Source organism: Phoenix dactylifera, chromosome 6 (genome assembly GCF_009389715.1).
Source record: "Phoenix dactylifera cultivar Barhee BC4 chromosome 6, palm_55x_up_171113_PBpolish2nd_filt_p, whole genome shotgun sequence".
Lineage (NCBI taxonomy): Eukaryota > Viridiplantae > Streptophyta > Magnoliopsida > Arecales > Arecaceae > Phoenix > Phoenix dactylifera.
The window spans coordinates 11,207,809-11,225,361 of NC_052397.1; the positions used below are offsets into that span (position 1 = coordinate 11,207,809).

The 17,553-nt window shown below is 37.0% G+C and overlaps 1 long non-coding RNA gene and 2 other non-coding genes across 4 annotated transcripts; all 3 read left to right on the forward strand.

Moving 5' to 3' along the window:
* Window positions 1–1,997: 1,997 nt before the first annotated feature.
* LOC113463228 lies at window positions 1,998–16,103 on the forward strand. Of its 2 annotated transcripts, none has more exons than XR_003387100.2 (2): window positions 1,998–2,408; window positions 14,382–16,103. It is a non-coding gene; the product is annotated as an uncharacterized LOC113463228 (long non-coding RNA). The 2 variants fall into 2 exon arrangements; XR_005512184.1 differs by lacking the exon at window positions 14,382–16,103 and adding an exon at window positions 10,895–11,201.
* Window positions 2,816–2,901, forward strand: LOC113463229. Its single transcript, XR_003387103.1, has one exon. It is a non-coding gene; the product is annotated as a small nucleolar RNA R16 (small nucleolar RNA).
* Window positions 3,006–3,085, forward strand: LOC113463230. Its single transcript, XR_003387104.1, has one exon. It is a non-coding gene; the product is annotated as a small nucleolar RNA R16 (small nucleolar RNA).
* Window positions 16,104–17,553: the final 1,450 nt, after the last annotated feature.

The following is a 17,553-nucleotide window of genomic DNA, read 5'->3' on the forward strand; positions in this document are numbered from 1 at the left end:
TAAACTTGGATTGCCACAAAAATCAGTGCATTTTATGAGATTCGTTTTAAATGACCATTGAACCACCAGCTTGTTCAAATCATCTGGGTTCAAGGGAACCAACCAATTTTCAAACCGAATAAAACTTTATCATTTAGGTAATTAGGATTTGATTGAATACTTTCTATTTATCATTCGCTTTGCTTTTTCCCTCTTTGAAGAAGACTCTTCTCTCTAGCATCGACATGGATTTTTGGATGGTCGATGGCAAGCAACAAGAACCTCGCCTCAATAAGTATCACACCTCGAGCTAAGGCTTGAGCCCTCTCCCTCTTATCCTCTCTTCTCTCTATCTTTCTCTTCCCATCCCTCTCCCTTGCTGGATCCTTGAGGATGGCCAATGGCAAGTAGCCACGCCCTTGTTTTCTCTCTTTCGCTCCCTTCATCGTGCTCACCTTGAAGCTTGGTGATAGGCAAAAGATAGCAGCAAGGAACCCTCACTTTCTCTCTTCCCCCTCGCCTTTGTCATCCACGCCAAAAATTGTGGTACGTCGGCAAGCATCAACAAGTAGGTCCTTCTCGCTCTCTCTCTCTATCTCTATCTCTTTGTCACCCTCTTTCACTCCACCATGCTTACTAGATCATGGTACCAAGCCAACAATCACCAACAATTTGTCCCTTCCCTCCCCTTTTCTTTCTCTCTCTCCCTCCCCCCACCTTCCCACCTTTTTTCTTTCCCCACTGGCCACCCTAAGTCTCCTCTAAGCCTTCAATCCCTCACAATCATAGTAGTAACAACCTGATAACTGTAACGATGCAATCCGCTATCCCTCTTCCCACCCCTTGCTTTCAAAATTTCTCACATCAATATGAATGTCTAATTCTCACACTCTTAATGCCCTCCTCTCCCTGAACTCCCTTGCCAATGACGGCGATGGCATCATCTCCCACCACTCTTCACCACAATTGGCCTCCCCTCCTTGCTCATACCTTGCCTCATCAAATTCCAAAAGCTTCTTCCGTCCACTTTCTACTAATCTTTTATTTGATTTATTGCAATAGGACTGCAAATTTATTGTGTCTTATCGAACATTATGGTTGCCTAAAAAGGTCCAACTTTACTCTATAAGAGATTGAGAAGAAGAGAAATCCTAGGACTTTTAGAGACAGAAGTTGTCTATGAGCAACTAAGTATTTTTAAAATGATACTAATAAATTTCAATTTATGTAAGACAAGTTTTATGAAAAGCTTGAGAAGGCTCCTCATGAAACTTACTTTTTACATTCCATGAAATATAAATTTTTCAAAATTCATTTGTTAAACAACCTAGAACTATGTCAACAAAGCATGCATATTTTATTTCACACTTTTCTAAAAAATCTATATATATTTATGATTTTAATATTTTATATATAAATAATTAATAATTAATATATTAGATGGAATTGGTTGGCTTAGATTGATCCAATGGATGATTTAATGATCCTTGACTAAGCTTCTTTTCCAAGTTACTTGGTCGGTCCAATTTTTAAAGTAGTGTGTCAAATATAATAATAAATATCATAAATGGCTCGAATTGAGTCTTTATTCTTTTTATTAAAAGAGTTAACACAAATACATAAATTTTATTCGTCAAGCAATATATGCTGCAAAGATAGAATGGTACCTACGAAAAAGTAAAACTAGCTTGCCAAGATGTGCAGAGTATGATCTTGTCTCATAAGAAAAAAATAAAAAATAATAACTAACTAGACGGGGCATCTTGAATCATTTTTCTAGTAACTATTCTTATTCACAATGTCTTATCCTATTATTTTTAAGCTTTCATACCTCGCTAACAGTACAACTACCAATTATTTATTTTATAACTTAAAAAATTATTTTGCATGAAATATTTTAGTATAGGTTATTTAGAAGTGTAAAAGTTTTTTTTATAAAAAAAAAATAAAAAGCTAAACTAAAACCAACCCTACCCAACAAAATTTGCAAATAAATAAATAAAAAAATTGACTTCTGCCCAAGGGGAGAAGGATCATGTAAGGCCCATTTTGAGCCAAAAATTTGGAGCATCATTCCACAGCCCGGTACTTCCTGGTCTTCAGAATGCGGCTGGATACCCTTGCATCGAAACCCTAGTTCGTGTTTTAAACCCCTGCCGGACGCCGCAGCCTCCCATTCCTCTCCCTCTTGTTCTTCTTGTGGCTCTTTTTCTCCATCAAAAATCTCTATTCTTCTTTCGTGGATCTATTTCTTTTTCCTCTTCTTCTTTCGTGTATCTATTTCTATTTCCACTTCTTCTTCTCCTTCTAATCTTTTGAGCTCTCGATGACGAGAATCGAAGCAGACGGGCGGTCAGAAACTGATGCCATGTTGAATGTCTGCAATCTCTGTCTTCCTTGTTGTTTCAAGGAAAGCATCTGAGAGATCGGTATTTCCTTATTTCTTCTCTTAACTTATCTTATTTAATTTCATATAAAGTGTTTGTTGATATGCTATGATGAAGATGCCGAAAATTTTCTATCTCTGGACATCTGAGATCTATTTTGTGTCTTTGATTAAATACGCATCTACTGAGCTATCGACTGACACCACTTTTTGATCTTGAGATAGTTTTTTTTTTGGTTATATAAGTTTTGTAGCAAAGGAATTGCACCAGTTACTCTCTTCTCAGATGGTTTATTCTTTGTCTGGGGAGATATAACGGGTGCAGAGAGCTAAATGGCTGGCTTACCAGCCCAATGCATAATACTTGGTTGCTCTGGTGTCAAATGGTCCACTCAAAATTCCTATTTTTTGCAGCAAAAAATTCATGTATTAAGAACAAAAATTTGTTAAGTTGGCAAGCGATGTGATTGCGAAATCTTATCCTACACACCGAAATGTTGTGTGGACTAAAACTCCGCTTATTATCTGATGCCTCTTTTTTTACTACTGCACTTTTGAGCTATGTGTTCATTAGTTTTACTTTATATGCTAACATTTTTACAACATTGCAAGCTTTGGAATTTGTATAGAATTCTGGAGGGATGGCAATTGATGCAATTATTTATCCTACACACTGAAGGGTTGTGTGGACTTAGTCTCCGCTTATTATCTGATGCCATACATGATTGTCCATTTGGACTATTGGATCAAAAATTTTCTTTTATATTTGTTTTTGCAACGGATTATTCTTATATTTTTTTTTAATTTTTTATTGATTTTAGCCTTGTCGTGTTCATTCTCTTGAGTCTTGTTGAGTGTTGCAGAACTGTGTTTCTCCAGAAACAATCTCAGATGATTAAATTTTCATTAATGCACGCTTGCGGTTTAGTTATTTGTTGATAGTCATCTATTGGTTGGCAGATCCTAGCTGCAAGAAAAGCTCCTTTCCCCCTCTTTCCATGTTTGAGATTAATTCATGTCCTGATGTTTTTTGGGTAAAATTCTACAAAATGTTTTTTTTTAAGTTGGAATTATCTCTAACTTAAGATAGAGAGAGATTTGAAGAAAAATTAGTTAGCAGATACCTCTTGGCATCATTTCTCCTCTCCTTGTTTAACAATCTAAATTAGACACTCCGACTTTCTCTGCTCTCTCTCCAAACATTTTTATGGGAAACTACATTGTTGGTGGCCAGTTGGCAGCTATTGAATCTTGATGGTTGTGATGGATTGGTAGCAATCTCCTTCATGAGTTTGTATAATATTTATATATTTTCTGGTTAATAATTAGGTTACTGCATATGGATTATGAAAAACATGAGAGATCTATCCTTAATATTTACATTTCACTTCTTTTTTGTGTATGGGCTTTGTATTAACAAAGTAACCATTCTTTGAGGTATGATTTTTCAGCTGTGATGAAGAAGCTGAATTATAGGTCTCGGCATATGAGGCTTCTCTATGATTTGATTATTTCTTCTGAGCACACTTATGCTTTTGCATTTGATTATACTTTTGTATTTGTTTGTGTACTTTTATTTAGGGTGCTAAAAAATGGAAAAAGGACTAGTGCCCTTGTGCTTAGAGTGTTGTTTTATTGCTGTTAGTTTTATTTCACTTGGTTTTGGTATATGATGTTGTCTTTGTATAGGGAAACTAAGGTAAACTAAAGAATTGAAAATACTTGCTTGCCTTCTAATGCAGTTGAATTTTTGTTTGAGCTACATTTGGAAATAGTGGCTTACCCACAGGTTGCGGTTTCTGTAATTTCATTTTGTCTGCATCTGTCAGTATTCATATGCGGGCTGCAACATCTCAGGGTTAAAACGCTTTCAAATCTAATTGCTATTTTCATTGACTAGCTTCCTATTTTATGACATTCTTTTAATAGTTTAAGGCTATTAACTATTAGCAAAATTTCATATGTGTGATGGATGAAGGAAACTGTAAATATTTGTTCTTAGATAGCATTTGCAGAGAACTTCTGCTATGAAGCTTTGTCAACAAAAGCACTCAAGTTTGTACGAACAAATTTAAAAACAGAAGGATAACATTGTATGTGTTGCTTAATAGTTTCATTTTTCTTCAGTTTTTGAAAATAAAAGCCGAAAGCTTGATTGACTTGTTCCGATTTGGTTCCCTTTTTTTTGTTTCTGTTTTTGTGTTCTACTCCAGTCCCTGCACGCACACATGGCATGTCCTGAAAACTAATTACATAGCTTTAAAAGACCATAAGAAATAATTGTTAGTTCCCAATATCCTCGATTCCTTGGACCATCGCCAGACCAAAGATTACTAGTTGTTACTAGAAACTCCTATCTTAGTATCTTCCTTGGGTACATGTTATTCCACACACATTGAGACTAATTCACAACCGTCTTTCATGACTAGTACCATTGCCCAGCTGCTCTGTCTTTCTTCTTGTGGTCGTTGGTGCGGTCATTCTTCTCTCCTATAACGAGGGAGATCTCTCTAAGTATACCGATTTTTTAGAGGCAAAGTTGAGCACTCAAGATATAAGGATAAATTTTCTCAAGGTAAATTTCGACGGATGTGTATTGGATGGCGGGAGTAGGGGAGGGGCTGGCTTCATCATCAGAGGTCCAGATTCTAGGATAATTGCAGCTGGGCTGCCAGATCTTCGACATATCGGTTCTCGGAGTGGAATTGCGAGTAGCCTAGACTGGCGTGTGCTATACGTGGCGCGAGCTGCGAGCCCGTGCTGTCATGCTCGAGGGCAATTTGGTTATAGTTATTGGTTAGATTTAGCATGGTGTGGAGGGGGTGCGCGAGCACCACACGCAACTCAAGGATATCTAGGCTATGATCAGTAGTGGGATGGCACTGCATGTAAAATACGTGTATCGTGAGGCTAACGAGGTAGCAGATTGGGTAGCCTCGTATGTGGCTAACCAGTCTAGGAAGACCTTGTGGCTAGAGGAGAGGAGATTACCCGGTGCACTTCGGGACTTGTTATTTATTGACTTTTTTTTGGCATATTCATACTTGATTTATGTGAGACATCCGCTTCAGCAAAATAAAAAAAAGGCATAAGGGTGGGCTTTTTGGTTCTTATTAATGTGCTCTTCCAGCACCGATCATTTGAGCTTTCGAGAGATCAGTTCGGATCTCTCGTCCTTTCCTATAAGCAAGTTTGAAGTCTTTTGTTGCCGGTGCTATGGGTTTTGGCTGCTAATGCCAACCCTTGCTAACCCACAAAACAAAAAACTCATTTCACAAAAGAAAATATTTCAAGATGATAGGCAAGAACCACAACCCTTTTTAGCAATATGCTTTCTGTTTTTTTTAAGATGCTTCAATATTGCTTAATAAATTGATGTACAAAAAAATAAATTATGTAATGAAATGTTTTTACTCAAAGATGGCCTTTTTAGCAATATGTTTCTTTGTTGTCGCAGAATTTGGATTGTTGTTGGAGCCCAGCTTGGAATGACCTTGGGGTCGGCTAAAAATTGAGCTGAAAGAAGTGGTTGAGGTGTGTTGGAGTTGGCCTCCCCCTAGATTGGGCTGCAAGAAGTCTGTTTGCCGAAAAGTATCCGGTACGGAATCCTTCAATATCTAAGTTAGAATAGAGAGACAACATTATCGAAGGGAGAAGAATCGTATTATGCTATTCTTGCATGTCATTTTCGAGATCCTCCGGACTGCCTCTTTATAAAGGGGATTCAGTTTTGTTATTACTTGGGTCCGCGTGCGCCGATGGTTAGATGGCGGCTAGTAGTACAACCTCGGTTGGTGGTGTACGGTATTGATCGCGCACCGAATGTAGAGCTGTTGTAAGGCTAGTTGCTGTTAAGACAGTCGATTGCTAGGTCTGTCAGTCCTTGTTGGCACATGTCGATTAGCTCTTTGGTCAGAAGCGAAGTTGCTCACCTCGGTCGGTTACTTCCTCGGTTGGAACCGTAGCCACCTACCTCAGTTTGTATTGAGGTTGTCGAGGTCAGTCTGGTCCACGGTTGAGGTGCCTAATATTTTTTTTTATCACTTGTTCTCCACTTTCGTAGCCAAGCTACATTCCAGTTTGGGTGACAAAGGTCAAGTCGTTGCCTCAATCGAGGATAGGGCTCTCGTTAGGGGGCAATAAATGTGTCAATTGGCCCTCTCGAAGCATCGTCGGATATGGGCTCTCTCGAGGCGCCATTAATGTAGGGTTATCTCGAGACGCCATTAATGCGGTGATTTTCGTAAATCATCCGCACTGTAACCTAAGCTGACACATGGCTTGATCTACCCAGGTAGCCGAATCGGTTCTCTGATTAGGACCTTTTGCGCCTATGTATAAGGGTGACCCCTTCCTTCAGTTTATACTTCTTGCTTTATTTGTTTCTTTGCCCGAACGCTCAAGTGTCCAAGCTTCTTGAGTGGTGCTCTGGCAAAGTTTCTTGTCTTCGACTTCGGCGTCCTTCTCATTCTTCGATTTCTAGTTGGTATCCGTTTCCTGGCTACTCGGCCTCCTCCCTTTATCTTCTTGTTCACTTCCTCGTCTTCCTCTTCATCTTCTTTACCACCATGAGCGAAACTTTTCCATTTCTTTTGTTCTTTCTTTTTTTCGCTTAGGTAAACCGAGCTTGATGTACTTTTTTTTTGTTTGGCCTCTGTTGGGGTTAGTGTAAAAACTCAAAACTAATAAAAGTAAAGAATTTTCCAAAGTACTTGACATCGACTTTTGTTCTTGTTGTTTGTTTTCTTTACTTGAGTTTAGGCCGTCGCCCCAAGCTTTGACATTCTCTTGTAGCTCTTTTTGCTTGGCTTCTACCGAGGTTAATGTATATACTAAAAGATAATGAAAGTAAAGAAAATTTCTAAAGTACCTGACTTTGTCCCTTATTTGTTGTTGTTCATTTCTTGATTTGAGTTTGGGTCGTCGCACCAAACTCTTTTCCTTATGTTTAATTTCATCTATGAAGGAGCGGTGTGGAGCTCAGCTTCACGGTTGATCTTCCCAAAGTTCGACTCTCAAGAAATTGCGAGCTAACCCAACTTGAGCAGGTCCTAGGTCGGCTCGGGTTGTCTCCTCTGTTGATCTTCTCTGAACTTTGATTCCAAAGAAATTTCGAGTGAGCTTGGCTTAAGGAGGTTCCAGGTCGGCCCGGGTTGTCTTCTTTCTTGGTCATCTTTAGAGTCTTGCTCCAGAGGGATTCCGAGTGAGCTTAGCTTGAGGTCTCAAGTTAGCTCGAGGTGTCTCTTTTGTTGGTCTTCTTTAGAGTTTTGCTCTAGAGGAGTTTCGAGTGTGCTTGGCTTGAGGATGTCCCAGGTCGGCCTGGGGTGTCTCCTTGGTTGGTCATCTCTAGAGTCTTGCTCCAGAGGGATTCCGAGTGAACTCGACTTGAAGAGGTCCCAAGTTGGTTCGGGGTGGCTCTTTTGTTGGTCATATCTAGAGTCTTGCTTTAAAGGAATTCTGAGTGAGCTCGGCTTCAGGAGATCCTAAGTCGCCCTAAGGTGTCTCCTTTGTTGCTCATTTCTAGACTATGGTCCTGGAGGAATTTTGAGTGGGCTTGGCTGAAGGACGTCCTGAGTCAGTGCCAGGTGTCCCTTTAGTTCATATCTGGACTATGGTCCTAGAGAAATTTCAAGTGGGCTCAGACTTGAGGAGGCCCTAGACGTCCCCGAGGTGTCTCCTTTGGCGAGGCCTAAGCATCCCCGGGGTGTCCCAGGTTGAATATGCTTGCCATAGTCATTCAATTTGAAAGAAAAAGACAAGGGGGTTTTTATTGGAAATAAGCTCAGACTGCAATGAACTTTACTAATAGTAGATGTGAAGGATGTTGACTTCCAAGTCCATGGGATCAGAATGCTGTAGAGCTACTTCAGTCTATAAACTCCTAGCCGCATAGCTTCGGCTATTCGGTATGGGCCTTCCCAATTTGGGCTCAGCTTTCTGAGCTCTTCTGGTCGGGATGCTTCAATCTTTGTCAAGACGAGGTCACCAAGTTGGAAGAGCTTACCTTTGATTCTTAGTTGTACTACCGAGCTGCTTTCTGCTGGTATGCCATCATGTGGATTTAAGCTTGTTCTCTAGTTTCTTCCAGCATATCGAGGTTTGCCTGGAGCTGATCTGAATTTATTTGGTCGTCGAAGCTTTCCACCCGAAGCGATGAAGGTCTGAACTCCAGTGGGATTACTACCTTCGTTCCAAAGGCAATGTTGAAGGGCGTCTCTCTAATAGGGACTCGAGACGGTCTGGTATGCCCACAAGACGCTGTAGAGCTCTTCAGCCCATGGCCCTTTCGCCCAATCCAGTCTCACCTTCAGTCTCTTTAGGATTGTTTGGTTAGTTACTTCGGCCTCTCCAATAGATTGGGAGTGCGCCACCGAAGTGAATCGGTAGTCAATTTTGAGCTCGGTACAGAATCTTTTGAATCGGGCATTATCGAACAGATGCCCATTATTTGTGATGATTACTCAAGAGAGCCCGAATCTGCAAATAATAGTTTGCGAGACGAAGTCTCGAGCTTTCGCCTCGGTAAGCCAAGCCATTGGTTCAACTTCTGCCCATTTGGTGAAATAGTCCACCAGTACAAAGAGAAACTTGCGCTCCCTAGTTGCCACTGAAAAAAGTTCGAGGATGTCGATCCCCCATCGCGCGAACAAGCAAGGGGTGCTGATCGGCGTCAGTGGCATCGTTGGTCGCCATTGGGTGTTTGAATGGTGTTGACATCGGCACACCTCTTGATGAACTCAACCGCGTTCTTTCGCGAGGTTGGCCAGTAGTATCACTGTCGTCTTGACAGTTCAGTTTCTACCCATTTGAGCTGGCCATAAGTTGATCGTTGTATTTGTGATTGAATTTGTGATACTTGTGAATAGAATTTGACTTTTAGCTTGGTAAGGTTGTTGGAGCTTAAACGGAGCAAGTATATGAGGATCCATGCGGTCGTGTATTTACTCTCACAACGGCTATGCATTTGGTAATTTTTAGATCTTTATGCAAGGCCAAAGAATCAAAATAATATATTTTGTCTAGCTTTTCTAAGTAAGGTTCTGGGTTGTTATAGTATTTCAAGTGCAATGATACGAAAAACTTTGGTGGATTGTAGCTTTCTGATACTTTTTGTGGTGCAGTAAAAATTGCATATGGTGCCTTTCAAAAACACAATCTAGTTTCAAAGTTTCTTCTAACATGTTATAGCGAATTATGTTAAAGGCATCATGAACTCCCAAGATATTAATTAAATAATTCTAACTTATGATCGTATTGGTTCATGTTAGTTAGGTTGATACTTAGGTTCAATAGACACAATCAAATACAATGGGAAGACTCTTGGATGTCAGCTTTTTTAAATTCAACTTTTGTAAGGGGATAGTAATATGAGGCTTTTTGTTGAGGAAAGTTTCTTGTGCAAGGTGTATTAGAGAGAATTGAGAGTATATTTAGATTTTCAAATATTTTCCTTGAATAAAAAAGTCTTTCTCCTCTCTCCAATATTTTTTATATTTTTCTTCTATCGTTGTTGCTTGATTTAATTTATCCTTGTTTTGGATCTAGGATTGACATGTTGATTTATATCGAAAAGTATGAAATTCTACATGGTATTAGAACCATATCCTTTATGACTAGTGATTTGTATATTCGTAGCTCGATATAGTTAAAGGGCTTCTAGTGGTTCACTATGCATCAATATTAGTGTGAACTCTTGTTGGTGTAATTCAATAGATGAGTCATTATGACTGATGCTACTATCATGCCTCTCATAAGGATCAAAAAATTGAATAGCACTAATTATAACTATTAAAAGTCTTGCATCAAGTATTATATGATTGAGCAAGAGTTTTAGGAGATCATGAAGACGAAGACATAATGATACCACTAGAAACTCTTGGCAATGAAAAAGCAAGGAGACAGTGGAGGGCCTAAGCTAGAAAAGCTATGCATCTTCTCCAAATCAATGTGGATAAAAATAATCATCAGCATATTCAAGATTTCGAGGTGCCAAAAAAAGTATTGAATATTCTTACAGCTATGCACTTAATATCTCATGAGGTTTGGATTCAGTTTTTGGAGATTGAGATTGATGATCTCAAACAAGGTAATCTTAATATCTTCTAGTATTTTTTTAAAAGAAGAAATTGTTTGATAAGCTTAGAATGCTTGATGAAAAGTCTTACTATGATAAACAAATAAATGGGATAGACTATCGGTTCATGGTTTGAATAAAATATATAGTTCTTATATGCTTGCTATTTATTGATGGACTAAACAACCTACGTTAGCATAACTTAAAAATATACATATTAATCAGGAAGAACTTAATACTCAGATGCATGGTTTGTCTATATCCCCTCTAAAAGAAGAGATTTTTTTTTCTGATAGCATAAATCAAAATAAAATATAAAATGACAAATTCAAAAAATTAGAAAAAAGACTAGTTGAAGAATTTGAGGACAAAATCCTAAATAGAAGAAATAGTGTAAATTCAAGGAGAATTATCATAGATGTAGAAAATTTAGTAATGATATTCAAGATTTGCAGGTGAAGCTCAAACAATCTAAGGTTTAATCCTCAACATCGGAGCAGAGGAGAAAAGGGAGCTGATAGTTGGGTTCTTAGTACTTCTATTGTTAATGTCAATTGTCTTGATAGTCAGTATGTATATATTGTTGTATCTTCTCATATGACAGATATTGATTTTGCTAATGACTGGATTAATGATCTTAGGTATTCTAATTATCTTACTAGCTATAGAGAGATACTTGATTCTCCATATGAATATACTGATTATAGGACTATTGCAACTACCGATGATTCACTTTATCCTATCAAAAGTATTGGTGATCAATCTCTCACATAATCTTGTGGATTTTTTTTTGTAAGTAATGTTTATTATGTACTTGGTATTAAAAAAAAATGATTTCTATTTTATACACCATAGACAAAAGTATTTATTTTATTTGGGCCTAGTATTATGGAGATTTATGCTAATGTTAAAGATTTTAGAAAGCTTATTACTCAAGGCAGGAAAATAAATAAGCTTATGTTATATCTACTGGCAATTCTTATATGGATCAAACTCTCAAGCATGATATGACCGATTTATAGTATGCTAGATTCGCTCATCAATTTTGACAGACTTCAAGATATGCAAAGCAATGGACTGGTTAAAATAGACTTCCAAAACTGAAAGTGAATACTAGCACTATCTACACTTGATGCCAATATGGAAGATGCATAAGCTACCCTTTAGAAAAAGCTGAATAAGATCATCTCAACCACTATAATTGATACATTCAGATCTCACTGGTAGGATTAGCATTCGATCTTTCACTAGCATAAGGTATGCAATTGTCTTTATTGATGATTTCTCTAGATATACCTAAATCTATTTTTGTCGAAGAAAAGTTAGAAGTGTTTGAGAAGTTTTATCAATTTAAGTATGGTTGAAAATCTCTGTAAATTAAAAATTGACTATCTAGGAACTGATGGTGGTGGTAGATATATTTCAAAAGAATTCTTCAACTATCTACTTAGTTATGGAATGCGTAAAGAGTTTACTTGGCCAACTACTCTAAATGGAAGAATATATATCTATTGATATAATTCATACAAAGAATGTAAAATGTGAATTTTTAGCGGAGTGCATGGAGACAATAGTATATGTTATTAATAGGACAACTTTAAGAAGTATTGACCATATTACTCCGTTATGAAAAACTATTCGGGGAGCGCCTTGATATTTCTTATCTTAATGTGTTTGGATGTATTTACTTTATACATGATTATGATGTAACCTCAAATAGGTTTTATAATAAGTTTGTCATGTGTATGTTTCTTAGTTATGATAAGATTGGGAAAGGTTGGTAGTACATTAATCTTGAGATAGTGAAGTAATTGCTGATGAGGACCACGTATCTCATAAGGATGTTGCTTCAGAAAAATGAGGTGGTCAACTTCCTTCTTCTTCTCCAGCTTCTTTTTCTCCAACTCAATAGGCAGATTCTTTTTTATCTTTGCCTATTTCTAGTAGCTATATCATAAAACTCCATGAAAATTTGGTATAAATGTCTAAAATTCTGGGGAAAAAAGGAACATATTGTTAGAGAAAAGAAGAGATGAAATTACTTGAAGATAAACATGAAGCTTCTGAAAATCCATCACCATTGCTACGAAGCAAGAGAAAGAAGAAACCAGTTAACATGCATGGAGATAGAAATTATGCTTCTGTTGCTTATTATTATGCTTCTATTATTGTTAATCAAATAGAATGCATTTCATACGATGAGACCAAAGTGTTTGCATTTGGGAGGTTGCATAAACGAAGGGATTTCAACTCTTAGGAAAAATGAGACATGGGATTAGTTTTTTTACCTAGTGGTATTTTTTTTATTTCTTACATGTGGGTTTATAAGGTGAAAAGGAAGAGTAATAGCTCTATTGAATATTACAAACTTAGGCTTGTAGCAAGCGAATTCTGACAAAACTATAAGTTGATTTTGATGAAACCTATAGTCTAGTTGTAAAATTAACTATGATTAAAGTACTTATTTCCTTAGTAGCTTGCAAGATTTGGTCTTTATAGTAGATAGATCTACAAAGTATTTTCTTATATGGTGATTTTGACAAGGATATTTATATATTGTAGCCTGTTAGTTTTGTTGACACCTTTTGTCTTGAGTTGTTTTGCAATCTTAAGAAATCTTTGTGTAGTCTCAAGGTATGAAAAAAATTGGAAAATATTTATTATTTTGTAGGTATTCTCTATTTTCTGCAGATTTTAGTTTATATGTGAAGTTTACTAATAAGGGTGTGGTGATAGTTTACTTTTATGTTGATGACTTGATTGGCACGGGTGATGATGTTGATGAGGTCCATACTGTTCATGAACGTATTTGTATAATTTGAGATGAAAGAACTTGCTGAATTAAAATATTTTCTTAGAATTGGAATTGAAATAGTCAAGCTCAAGGATTGCTATTTATTTGTCATAGAAAATATGCTCTTGATTTATTAAAGAAGTATGGATTGGTTAATTGCAAGTATATATGGACATCAACTGAATCAAATTTAAAGTTGAGCAAAGAACAAGGCAGGCTTCTTGATGATCCTACCATGAACAAACAGGTTGTGGGCAGTTTGATTTGTTTAATTATCATGTGGCTAGATATTTCTTATGTTAGTGGCATTGTTAGCGAATATTTATGAAGTCTTAGATGGCTACATCTTGATACAGTTTTATGAATCTTGAGGTATATTGCTAAGCCTGTTGGTTATAGTATTTTATATACTAATAACTCTTCAATCAAGTTTACTAGCTTTACAGTTGGAGATCATGCTGATGAAGTGGATACATGTAGGTCTATCCCTAATTATGCTGATGAATTCTTTTTGGTGTCGTAAGATACAGTCTACTTTTGCATTATCTTCTGTAGAGGCAAAGTATTATGCCTTCATGACAGCAATTAAGGAGTCAGCCTGGCTCACTAAATTGTCTAGGGATTTAGGTCGAGAGATCAATTATATTGTTCCCCTTTATTTTGATAATGAAAGTGCTATCTGATTAGCAAGGGATCCGGTATCTCATGCAAGGACAAATCATATTGAGGTTCATCAATCTCAAATGAAGAAATCAATTTGTTTCCACTTTCCATAAATAATTAGTTGGTAGATATGTTTACTAAGGATGGGTGGGAAAGCGGTTTGAAGCTTTGCATAGCAAGATTGATATTGTTAACATGAAGTTTGCAATGAGAAGTGTTGGAGTCATTTGATTCATGTTTTTTAGTTAGGTTGAGCTTTAGGCTCAATAGGAACAAGATCATATCTCGGTAGGTTTTGTCTTTAATGAGCTACACAAAAAAAAAACCATTTTACACTATTTTGATGCAATCCAGTGATTTCTTCTTTTAGGATGTTTGAATACTGATTTTACAAACTTCAGGTTGAAGGTTATGTTTATAGTTGTTGGATTGGGGTTCACAATGCCCATCTTAAACCTTGTAGCCACTTGGATGGCCTTGATCAGATGTTCAAGTGATTGATGTGATTGGCCCTTCAACTGGAGTAGGTTCTCGAGGAATGGTGAAGTTGAAGCATTAAGGTTGTTCATGCGGAGGCTGTATATAGATCGTGGTGAGCTAGTATTACCGAGTTCAATGGGAGCAGCAAGGGTACAAACCGAAGCTTGGAATGGGAGCGAGGATGTACGGGATACCACCGTGCCCTGGAATATCAGCTATAACATCGATCACAAAGATCGAAAGGTACTTGACACTTGAGTCTCTCAAGGAAAAGATCAGTGGAGACCGCAGAGTTAATCCGATCGAGAGAGCCCAATCTTCTAAAAATTTGGCCTGCGGCGAGTCCATAATGTCCGCAGTGATGTCAAATGATTCATCTTCCAAGTTTTTCCTAATACCCAATAGTACAAACTTGGAATATGTGGCCCCTTCTGTCTTTATGGGCCCCTTTGTGAACCACAACTTTTATTCTTTGGGAGGCGGTAACTTCAGTCTTTGAGACCAACCGAACAAAAGAAACTGTCAATAGGTTAGGGATCGATCAAAAAATGATTGCAACCATCCATTCAAACAATTCAACTTAGTTTGGTCCAAAGAATACTTTTACCTTTGGCAAGAACCACAATTTTCTTACAAATGCTAGAGATTTACTGCCAATCTCTTGTGAATTAGAGAGAGCATAATGTATCGAGTCAAGAGGACAGTCAATATCAATGCAGTCTAAGATGGAGATGGTATTTTCATGCCGAATATTGGTAATTTGAGCATCCCAGCAACCCATAAACTCTTTGGTTGTAGTAGGCCAAAGGTCAAGAGAGACAAAATGATAGTCCAAGTAAAACTGCTTAGAAAAGAATTCTGCTAATGCAATTTAATGCGATTCAGAGATAAGAAGTCGATCAGAAAGCGAAGCATTCAGAGAGAACTCTCTAATCATAGCAAGCCAAAAGTCAAGAGGGACAAAATGATAGTCTAAGCATAACTACTCACAAAAGAAATCCGCTAATGCAATCTAAGAAGCTGATCAGAAAGGGAAGCATTCAGAGAGTAGAGGGACTGGACCAAATTGACGAGCAAAAAAGTTAGGATAGTAGTGTACAGCAGAACACTTATTATATTGACTGATCTATATATAATGAAGTTGACACGAAGATCTCTGGAGACCAAAAATCCCTCTAGGGAAGTCCTACAGCTTTTTTCTTTGCTGGGGACATATCATCCTCTGGGATTACTAGTTAGGTAGGTTTGGAAGACCGGAGGAAAGGAAACTGAAGTATATATCTTTATGAGAGGGGTCCTCGTAAAAGAACCTAAAATACTCTAAAAAGAAAAGGAACGAGCCCTCTTAGTGAGCATATTGGTTACATTGGTCATAAACACGTCAGATCTCTAGAAAATAGGTGTATAGTCAGATTTGGAGCAATAGGACCTTTATATCCCCAATGCCCAGTACAACAAGAGCCAAACAAAAATTACAAAACAAAAAGCTTAAACTACTTGATGTTGCTCTGGGACTCGCTAGTTTGGACACATGATCCATCTTGTATCAAAGTTGTAACAAAAGGTCTCAAATGAATGAGACAAAAGACCAAAAATTAAAATTTATGATGTAATGGACAGACAGAAAATCGTGTTATCTCAGGCATTATGAGAGACCTATTTGACATCCAAATGACTTGAGCTATGTGATAACCAACCGATCCATAGACTTTGTCTATTAAGTCAAGTTGCAGAAAGAAAAATAATCTAGTGTATGTCGATTTCAAAGATATCATAACAGCAGTCGTCATAGATAGACTTTGAGTATCAAATAACTTTCCACAATCATGTCAATTGGAACTCAAATTAAAAAGATAACAAATTGAAGCGGTGGCAGCGCTGCCGAGTCTAACAAGAAGTCAGCATGCTGTCGGTTGGAAATTTGGTCTAGAACTCCTACTTTGTCTCTGAGTCACCTTATATCGAGTTAAATAGCCATCAGATAATTAGGTTTGGCTGGCAACATAAATGCCATTAGAAAAGTCTGGAGATACATAAATTGGTTTTAGCATGCAAGACTACTCAAAATGTTCCGTTTCCTCTACTATGTTGGTGTCATATCCTAAATGTACCTATAACTTTTAAGTCATCGTAATCCATATATTAATCAGTAAAAGCATAATCCCTTAAGGGTGCACTTTGAATATTTATCTCTATGCATGGTGGATTGCATGTCAGGTTCGATAGATTCTAGAGCGATCTTGGTAGACGTTAGACATGAGGTTTAGCTACTAATCATCTTTTTTAGCCCTTAGCTTAAATCCCTAATTGTCTTATTCTAGGTGAGTTAAAGGCCTTGTAGGTCCCAACCAATATTAGGTATTCATCTTGAAGTCACATGCATCCCTGAACCTTGCACCTGTACTCTCCTAATCTTGCATGATAAAGGTGAGTTATCATGCGGCCATAACTTGGCATCAATATAGACTTGGATTTAGCAGTAGAGAGTGACGCAAGACGGCCATAACTTAGCATCTAGATAGCATTGCATAAGACTATAAACTTTTTTTTATTTGAATAAACTACAAAAATTCTTTTGAGATTAGAGATAAATTACACATACATCTAATAGTTTTAAAAAAATATTTGCTTATCCTCTTAAAGTCTATTTTTTTATGCAATATTTTAACTTATAACTTAATAGAATATTAGTCAAACTGTTAATTTTAAATAGGATCCAAATACCACATCAGAAAAAGATTTAACATGACCAAAATAACCTTAAATGTTATAACAGTCACCTAAAGGATATAAGAAAAATGCATGCATCCCTTTTTCATCCAATGGCAATTTTGACTTTTTATATAAGTCAACGGTTTTACTAATTTTCTTAATCTAACTAGATGTTAGTATAGATTTTATAAATTATTGGATGTAATTGTAATAAACATAAATCTCAAAAAAAAAAATTTAATTTATTTTTTATTTTATATTTTGAAAGATAAAATAAGAAAGTTTACTATCTGAATTTACCACAAGATTGATGCTAACTAACTGAGATAGGGCTCATTAGCCATGTTTGGAGAGGATATACTGATAGACATATGATTCAGCATTTTCTTGTGCGGGCGGTTATTGCGATAAGGATAAAATTCATAAGACTTATTTATCATGTCTTTGTGATTTGAATATTAGCTA